We start from the raw sequence: 10,474 nt of genomic DNA, 5'->3' as shown, positions 1-10,474 counted from the left end.
ACGTACGTACGTACGAGTAGAGAGAGAGAGAGAGNNNNGGAGGGGGCGGGGAGTTAGGGTGCTCAAACATCTTATATTCTGTTTAACATGTAAACTGTAAGAACTGTCTTCGACTCGGTTTAGTGAATTGATTATTCTTTTAGTGATAATTTGGTAACATCATATTTCTTGTCTTCTGGTTATGCACAAGTGCAGTTTAATTAAGTGTACTCAGCTTTTACTAGTAAAATAAATTTGCTAGGAAGACATGGAATGTTGTGTATACCAACTTATATACCAACTTAAAGTACCTAATCCATGTTCTATCTTTCTTCCTTCTCCTTTTTCCTCTGGTTATTAGTATTTTCCGTGGAAACTCCAATCCAACCTCAACTTTTAGATCCATCAGCTGTGGTCTCATTTGGATGTGATTCACCCAGTTCCTGATGTGGTTTTCAGTTGCAAGTTGCGACTACTTTATAATATCAGACCTTGATCCCTTGTTTGGTGATGGTACTCAGTACACATGTATAGACTGTCCTGGGAATGAGATACTGAACGTAAATCTGTTGATAAGATATGGTAGATTGAGGAATGATCAGCTACAAGTATATGAAAATATTGTCGCTTCAATGCATTATGGCATGGAAAGAGGAGAGATCCCTCTATTTGATTCTGAGTTGTCATACTACTGTGCCTGAATATGCTTTAATATGGACACCAAGTGATAGCTTAGAAAATATGTTGGTTTCTCCACTCTTAGAAGTCTTCACTAAGATGCTATCGGAAGGAGAAAATAAGATTTAGGAGGGAAAAGGTAGAGAGATGCGACAGCAGTTCTGTCAACAAGTGGCTGTGGAATATAATTTGAAAAGTAGAGCTCCATATAGTTGCCATCTTTTGTCGGCTGGATAGTTATTTTGTTGGGTAATTTGTTATAATGCTGTTTTAACTTAATTTAACTTGTAGAACTAGGGGTTGAATGTTTTTACGCGATGTGTGAAATGGAGATTGAGGATATTAATCAATTATTCCTTTTGGTAACTCAATTATGAGACCTCTTTCTAAAAATATTTTCTTAGTTTGAGATGGACAGTACCGAGGACTTAGCAAGAATATGAAAAGATAACAGAACAGTATACTGATAAAAATAAATTATGGAACAGTAGCTCATGCTGAGTAGTTTAGAGCTTAGAAGGAAAGATATCAAAGATGATTCTGAAAAGAAAATCAGAAACAATACACAAACTCAAATAAATGAATACGTCTATTTATAATGTCCTTTTGGCATATTATGCTAGTTCTAGGTGAAGGTTAAAAGGTGCTAAATTCTTAACTGCCCTAACAGGAATGGTGAAGGGGCTGACTATTGTAATAAGTATTCTATGTATGCAAAATGATCTTAGTTCTATTTTGTATTAATAAAATTGTTTGTTTACTTACTGGGAAAAGAGATGCAAAGTACCCGCATCAGAGCATCTAGTGGCAATTAAAATCAGAAACCCGAAGTTCATTCTCACTTCAAGAAATTTAAGCACTAGGATAAGTTGCCTCATGGACGCCTTTAAACACTGATTTCTTTTATCGCATTGTCATAGCATATGAGAACTTCATTCTTTTTCTCTCTTCATGCTGGTTAGGGCTTGCAGCCTACTAGGTTTTTGTGGGTATCAATATCCTGTTAGAAACTTGATACCTATAGGTAATAAAGCAACATTATATTTTTATTGCTTGTCGAAAAAAGTAGTGTCTTTTTTTTTTCATGCCTCGCGCGGATAATTCATTGTATGAAAGCTTTTCCTGAATTGCAAGGAGACTGTCAACAATTGATTGATATGCCATTCAAGGAGCTTAAGTTTGAGAGCTATAATGATAGGCCATCCTGATGCAAAGCTAAAGCATCGTTATGGATGAAAAAAATTGCAACCGCAGGAGATTCGAAGGTGTATATCAAAATCAACTTTGTCTCAACTCAAACTAGTTGGGGTCAGCCATATGTATCCTCTTTATTTCTATTTGGGTGGACCCTCCTCTGTAAGCACGTTTCAGTTAATTTAATATTTAAGATTCAGCATATGACTATTTTTACACTATAGTTTGTGTTGGTAAGCAAGCTAGAACAACATTTTTCCTTTATCTGGGCTTGGGATCAGACACACGAAGTCCAATATTAACCCAAAGCTAACGTGCTGTTCACTGATAATTGAAATCCCAATACGGGAGTCCCATGTTGCCTGGAAGAGTTGAACTTGAGATTCCTATGTGAGGTTTGTAAGTGAATTAATTTCTGCACCCACTACTCTTTTGTGATAGTGAATGCATTTGTCTTGCTTGGTAGTGCTTGACTAATAAATTACAAAGATCTTTTCTTGCTTGTTTAGTGAAGTCATTTGCGGAAGTGAGTGCTTGCTATGGTAGAGCTTTTTATTTTTAATAACCGTGGGGTCTGGGCTGGCTTCTGCGCGCCTCGACTAATTCCACGAGATACTTGCTACCTCCCACCAACAACAGGTGTAACTCTGTCCACCAAGGCTTTTGCCTTCGCTGGAATTCGAAAGGAAATTGTCCATGCCCAAGTAAAGAAAAAGTTCATAAGATCTCAAAATGATCTTCCAGCTCTAATAGTTCTATTTCCATCGAGGAGTGAATTGACTAATCCAATAGTTCCATTTCCATCGAGGATTGAATTGACTAATCCTTTTATTTCGAGCGGAGAATCTAATAGGAATATTGCTGTGGATATTTTGGCCAAAGATATACATTCCTTATCCTAAGCATGCACATTGATGGACAGTTTGTGAAAAGATAATTATCTGGCTTTGTTAGTACTTAGCTATCATGACTTAGCATATTGAGGCTACCATTGGGCTCTGAGTTGTTTTCAGTTAACTATCAGCTTGCACTCTAGTGACCACACGGTCCAAGTTTGATGAGGAATGTGAAAATCTTATAATAGCACATGGCTAGCGACGGGTAGCGCTTGCCATATGCAGCGTCACTCACATTGGCTCGTGTAAAGGGAAGCTCTTCGAGCTTTCTTCGCATGCTTGAGCGCATCCCCTTTCTATTAGTTAGGTTGTCAAATTTTCTTTAGTTCCTATATGACTATAATATAAATAATAGGGGGGTATGGGGGCGCTAATGATCAAGAAATCTAAAGGGCTATAACCTTCTTAGGTCGGATCTTCCAATCTTTTCACAGATCACTTAGCCCGCTCCTTTAAAGGGCAGCGGCATGAAATCTTACCTTATTATTAGAGAATAAACTATATGCTTTGGGCACTTATATTGGTTTAACAATGGCAACTTTTGGATGTCCAGGCTCTAACAATTGCTTTAGTCTGCATAGATGTTTCTCTTTGCAGCTCTTTTGGCTTTGGGTGTGCCTTGGGCTTTGCAAGTTATTTCGGTTAACTGCAGTTGGCTTGCACTTAGTTTAGCTAAGTAGTCCAAGTCTGATGAGGAACATGATACTGCTACAATCCCTCATGGCTTGTTAAATATGTGCCTTAAATCATTTATCTTGGGCTACTAATTGTAAGCTCTAGACATGCAAGTTCTAGCAGTTGCTTTGAGTTGGATTAGATGTTTCTCTTCTTGGCTCCTTGGTCTTATGGTGAAGTGCTAGCTGAGTAGACTGTTTGGAATGCATATTTTGCTACTCAACTAAAGATGCCTCAATTGGAGCTACTTTTCTTTTGGTGACCCTAATGTATTCTTCGTGATTAGATGTTTGACATTTCACTTGCAGACATTGATTATTGATACAACAAATACAGAAAAGACAAAGGTGGCAGGACAGTAAGAAGAGATCGGAGCAAGCATTTGATCATCTTTTTGATAGTATTCAAACTAGAATTTGCTTTTCTGTGGTTTGATTTCGTGGTTCTCCTTGTTGAGTTTGCATGTAATTAGCCTGAAGCATTTGCGTCAGCTTGATTGTGGGTGACATGACATGAGAATTGAGCTAATTGGAAGTTTTTAGCATCTTTTTAATGGTTTTCTGCTATATAACCTTGGGATCATTTGTGAGATTGCAGCAGTTTCTTCTGTAATAGAGTTCAGTAAGTAGCATTTGAATTCCAAAACCAAAAATTATGCTCTCTTGACGTGTTTGTTATCATAACAGGTTGTGCTATGCTGATACCGAATTGTGGAAGATTGCCCTGATAATCAGAAAATGTAGCTATTTCTGTGCTCTCTATTCAATCTTGAAGGATAAGATAGACTACAAACTTTTATCTTTCTAAGCTTTTTTGATAGGTTACTTATTCTTTCTTAGCTTCTGTTGCATGGTGATAGAAAGAAACACAAGCAGCTGATTCGGTAGTTCCACCATGTAGCTTCTGGTTTATGTTATACCTTAAAAAAAGTCACAGGATATTGTACTTGTTAAGCTTGTTGGGTGACATGACATGAGAAAAGAGATACTATGTATATGTAATTAGCAATTTGCTGCCCAAGAAATTCTTCCCTATCAAGAGAAGGAAAACATTTTCAAAAACCCCTTTCTCAACCTTCCCTACCCCATTCAAACAAAAAAAAAAAAAAAACTTTCTTTTCTTGTAGAAAAAAATATTTTTTTTCCATTTCAACAAAAAAGTATTTTCTTTTCATGATGTAGAAAAAGCATTTTTTTTGTTTCAATAAAATGAATACTTTATGTTCATGTTAGAAATAATGCTTTCTTTTTTAACCAAAAGAATAGTATTTATTTTTTTTTAGTTAGGAGCATAAATTTCAATGTTATTTTTGCGTAAAAGAATAAAGCAACACATTAGTTCCTTTGGGTTTGTGAATTTTTAGAAGAATAATTAAATTCTTGAAGAAAATAGAGTCATGAAAATGTTGGTTATTTGGGGGAAGTGGGGAGCAAGGAAACATAAGGGCTTGGGGGAAGTGGGAGAGGTGAGGAGAGTAGCATAAAAAAAAATATTTTCTACCCTCTAACCAAATACTAAAAAATATTTTTCAGATTCCAGTCATCAATCAAACAAAAGAAAATAAGTGATAAAATCACGCACTTTCCATGAAAACATTTTCTAGGGAAATATTTCATAGAAAATATTTTCCTTCATTCCAAACATACCCTTCGTCGCATAATCTTTTCATACCTCAAAACATTTAAATCATTATTCTTATTTTGTCACCTTAAATTTTGTACAATTAAATCAATATATATGTGACGATCCGGAATTTCCACCGTCGGAACCGTGATGATGCCTAATTTTTCACTTGCTAGGCAAGCTAACGTTAGAATATTCTATCCATTTTTAACAGTTTAATATTAGTTAATGAGAAAGGAACGAAAAACTACGGCAATAATCCAAAGTAATAATGCGGAAACTAAACTGCCCAACGTCTAATACATCCCTATCCGGTGTCACAAGTGCACAAGCTGCTAAAATAGTACATACAAGGGTCTGAAATAACATAAAGCTGTCTGAAAAGAAGGTACTCAGCTAAACAAAAAGAAGAGAAGGGGACTCCAGGAGCTGCAGGCGCTGAGCAACTGTACCTCAAGTCTCTATATGTTGTCCAATCCGAGCTCACTAATAACCGCCGATGGGATCAACTCCAAAATATGCACAAGAAGTTGAGAGTGTAGTATGAGTACAACCGATCCCATGTGCTCCGTAAATGCCGAGCCTAACCTCGACGAAGTAGTGATGAGGCTAAGGCGGGTCACCTACACTACAACCTGTACGCAGTATATAATATTGACAGAAAATAGAAATACGGAACATGATACAGCCTAAAAAAATAAGTCAGTGTTGTCCAGAATTACCAATCCTTAGCATTTCAAATGAGAATACCGAAAACCAACACAACTCAATAAATTATAAACACATAGGTTGTTGCGGCGTGCAACCCGATCCCACCGTACAACACAGAATCCTCCCTTACTACATTGTAATAACATCAATAACAGAGATAATATATAAATATTGCGGCGCGCAACCCGATCCCACCATATATCAATATCAGTATCATAATTCACCCTTATTTCACCATATCAATTCACCCTTATTCCACCTGTTGCGGCGTGCAACCCGATTCCACCGTACAATACAAATTCACCCTTATTCCACCATATCAATCCACCCTTATTTCACCTATTGCGGCGTGCAACCCGATCCCACCATATCAGTACCAAACCATATCAGTACCAAATACTCAATGTGCACAGTCAAATTAACAATTCAAACCACGAAAACCTTTACGATCGATAAATTCTAAACTAAACCAGAAAGGGAAGCTTTGTACAACATAGGAATCTACATAAGTAATACTACTCAGCGAGACCAATCCAGTAATTGACAATTACAAGGTGCAAGCAAGTCAATTTAAGCAATTAGCAGGGAATCATGAAACTATGAAAAGATCTAACATCATTTACAGGAGAAGGCATTGATTAACAGGTAGCAGTTAAGCATGGAAAGCATCTAGAGCATATAACAATTAGATAGAGAAGGAAATAATGAAGGAAAAGCGGAGAATCAGGGAAAACAAATAATTCAGATGCGTATAAGCACTCGTCACTTCGCATATACACCGCTTACATGAAATTCACTTTGCACATAGTCCGAGGGTTCCTAATTTCCTCAAGTCAAGGTTAAACTCAACACTTACCTCGCTCTAAAGACCTCTTAAATCTCAACCACAACTTTGCCTTTCAAACAAGCCTCTGAACCAACAATATCTAGCAAATTACCAACCAACGATTCAAAATAAGCCTTAGGAATCACCCACGATTGCAAAACATCCAATTTAGGTCATTATTGAAAAAGTCAACTCCCGGGCCCGCTTGGTCCAAACCCGAAATTCGGACAAAAATCCAATTACCCATTCACCCCCGAGGCCGGTTATATAATTTGTTTTAGAATCCGACCTCAATTCAAGGTCTAAATCTCAATTTCACAAAAATTCCTAATTCTACGCAAACCTCAAATTCCACCATGAAAACACTAGATTTTAGGTTGAAATCTTAGAAAATGTAATGAAATATTGAAAGAAAATGGATTAGAATCAATTACCAATGGTTTGGGGAAGAAGGGTGCTTGGGAAAATCGCCTCTAGGATTTTCTTGTTTTGAAATTTTGAAGAATGAACAAAATCCCGTCTAACCCAAGTTTTACATAGTTGCAGATGTCGCAATTGCGAGCATCGCAATTCCGAGAAAGAGGCCGGCACCGCCTACCGTATAATGCCTCGTAGGGGGCCATCTGAATGCTCGACTGGTAGCTGTTGTTGTAGGTAAACTCTGCAAGTGGCAAGAACTGATCCCAAGAACCTCTGAAGTGTATAACACAAGCATAGAGCATATCCTCCAATATTTGAATAGTGCGCTCGGACTGTCCGTCTGTCTGAGGATGAAATGTTGTGCTCAACTCATCCTGCGTGCCCAACTCACGTTGTACTGCCCTCTAGAAGTGCGAGGTGAACTGTGTACCTCGGTCAGAAAAGATAGACACGGGCACACCGTGAAGACGGACGATCTCGCGGATGTAAATCTCAGCCAACTGCTCTGAAGAATAGATAACTGCCACAAGAATGAAATGCGCTGACTTGGTAAGCCTGTCCACAATGACCCAAACTGCATCGAACTTCCTCCGAGTCCGTGGGAGTCCAACAACAAAATCCATAGTGATACGCTCCCACTTCCACTCAGGAATCTCTAACTTCTGAAGCAAACCACCAGGTCTCTGATGCTCATACTTTACTTGCTGACAATTTAGGCACCGAGCTACATATGCAATTATATCCTTCTTCATTCTCCTCCACCAATAATGCTGTCGCAAGTCCTGATACATCTTGGCGGCACCCGAATGAATAGAATACCGGGAACTGTGGGCCTCCTCAAGAATCAACTCACGAAGTCCATCTACATTAGGCACACAAACACGACCCTGCATCCTCAAAACTCCGTCATCCCCAACCGTAACCTACTTGGCATCACTGTGTCGCACTGTGTCCCTAAGGACAAGCAAATGAGGGTCATCATACAGCCGCTCCCGAATGCGCTCAAACAAGGAAGACGGAGCGACCGCAAATGCGAGATCTGCAGCAGACACCAGAAACTAAAATGCATCAACTATGTTTTCTAAGTCCAATTCACTCCGTAGCCTATCCGAAAATCACCCAAGCCCTCGGGGATCCAAACTAAACATGCACACGAATCCAATAACATCATACAAACTTGATCGCGCGATCAAATCGCCAAAATAACACCTAGAACTACGAATTGAACACCAAATCAAATGAAATTTTCAAGAAAACTTTGAAACTTCTATTTTTGCAATGACGTCCGAATCATGTCAAACCAATTCCGTTTCTCACCAAATTTGACAGACTTAAATACAGTAATGGACCTATACCGAGTTCCGAAACTAAAATACGGACCAGATATCAATAAAGTCAAACACTGGTCAAACTTCCAAAGTCATTAAGCCTTTAAATTTTTAAATTTCCACAAAATGCGATAATTCGGATTAGGGACATCCGAATTCGATTCCAGGCATACGCACAAGTCCCAAATCACGATATGGGCCCACCAGGACTGTCAAAATACGAATCCCGGTCCGTTTGCTCAAATTGTTGACCGAAGTCAACTCAAATGGATTTCAAAGCAAATTTTTTATATTTTTATCAGTTTTTAACATAAAAGCTTTCTGGAAAAACACCCGGACTGCACGCAAATCGAGGAGGGTAAAATGACGTATTTAAGGCTTCAAAGCTCAGAATTGGATTCTAAAACAAAAGATGACCTATCGGGTCGTCACAATACACACACACACACACACACACACACACACACACATATATATATATATATACANACACACATATATATATATATATATATATATATATATATATATATATATATATATATATATTTGTTGAGTCCAATATTTTTGACACGTAGTATGGAATTTATGTGAAATTTACTAAAATGACAGACAAAGAATTTATTTTGAACCTATGATTTCATAAGTATAATTAGTTCTAGGTAATAATTTAACTTGTCAAATGTAAAACCTTAGATCCACCTCTTCGTTTCTCGATACGCCTTTGCGTCCATGCATGTTACATTTTCATTTTAAAGAAGAAATTACATGTTTTTGCCGTGGGTGTTTTAAGCAAAGGTGCAAACTACAATGACCAAATCGAAGTTTGCTTACTCTTATAACTTCGACATTATTTCACATCAGTAGCGGTAGCTCTGAAAAGTGTCAGTTAAAATTAAAAGTATATTCGTTTGGATATTCCTTTTTGTATAAAACGTGCTTATTGAAAAAAGTAGCATATGAAAACTACTAATAATAATATTCATACAAATCTATTCACCCTAGAATGTGACTTTTCAACTTGCAATTAGTTCTTCGGTAAGATATAGATTATTTCCTAATACTCCAACTGATATAGCTAAATATATACTTACATGATTTTTATAGGTTATCAATATTTTCTAATTCTCCAACTGAATAATAAGCAGTGGATGAGACTGCTCTTCCCTTAACCAGAGGTCTCGAGTTCGAGCCCTGGGTATGGAAAAATCCTTGGTAGGGAGCGCTTCCCCCTGAATGCGGCCCTACGCGGCGCGAATCCGAATATAGTCGGGTTCCAATGCAGGTACCGGACACCGGGTGGGAAACAAAAAAAAAAAGAATAATAAAACATATGATAAATTTTATCCAAAAGCGAGAACTCCCTTACTTCTATCTGATTGAGGTTGATCACGCCCAACTATGTCTTATAAAAAGGACTCTGCGGACGTTGCAAATATAACCCGAGTATTACGCCCAGGGTCGAATCCACAGAGAGTTAACCTATCAACCACTATCTTCAGACCCACTAATTCTTCAGAACCAGCTTCCCAAATACTCAAATCTAATGTTCTTTAACAACTACGCTTGCACGTAACTAAATAGCTGTAAACTAAACTAATAAGGTTGTAAACAATTATAATAAAAAGCTAAGGCAATGATTTCCCCTATTGATGGAATCCCTTCTGTTTATGCTCATACAAATTTACCAACACATCTCTATCAATCATGAACGCTAATCTTACCGTAAATCTCTCAGGAGTAATCACAGTAATTTACTATTGCACTCTCCCGAGATACACTAGCTTACTTTATTTAGCACGATTCACTTTATATTACACCCAAGGCTTCGTTATCCCTAATCTCACCTTTAAACCCGCAATTATAGATTCCTCTAATAATCTAGGAGTGGTGTTGTTCAACAATACCCTAAATATGCACTCTTTTCCAAGTTATGCACACTAAATAGGCACAGCTAATTGAGGATCCTGTCAATTAACTACAACAAACACGAAGTTGAACAAATAGAGATTAAACTAGCAATTTGTATTCACATAAACAAGAAGTTCATCACCCAATAGGTTCCATCAAAACCTTAGACAAGGAATTTAGCTACTCATGGCTATGGGAAAATAAACTAAGATAGAATTCATCATAAAAATCAA

At 37.6% G+C, this 10,474-nt stretch overlaps 1 protein-coding gene across 4 annotated transcripts in view; it reads left to right on the top strand.

Annotated features, from left to right (window-relative positions):
* The window catches only part of LOC109205893, a 6,460-nt gene extending 1,995 nt beyond the window's left edge, over nucleotides 1-4,465 (top strand). The window contains exons 2-3 of one of the 4 annotated variants that reach the window (XR_002064749.1): nucleotides 1,792-1,976; nucleotides 2,133-3,724. The gene's annotated coding sequence lies outside the window, so the exon portion shown is untranslated. The other 3 variants (XM_019368649.1, XM_019368650.1, XM_019368651.1) reach the window with 3 other exon arrangements.
* Nucleotides 4,466-10,474: the final 6,009 nt, after the last annotated feature.

The sequence above is a fragment of the Nicotiana attenuata genome, unplaced genomic scaffold, assembly GCF_001879085.1.
Source record: "Nicotiana attenuata strain UT unplaced genomic scaffold, NIATTr2, whole genome shotgun sequence".
Classification (NCBI taxonomy): Eukaryota; Viridiplantae; Streptophyta; class Magnoliopsida; order Solanales; family Solanaceae; genus Nicotiana; species Nicotiana attenuata.
This window is presented reverse-complemented; position numbering and strand designations above follow the sequence as displayed.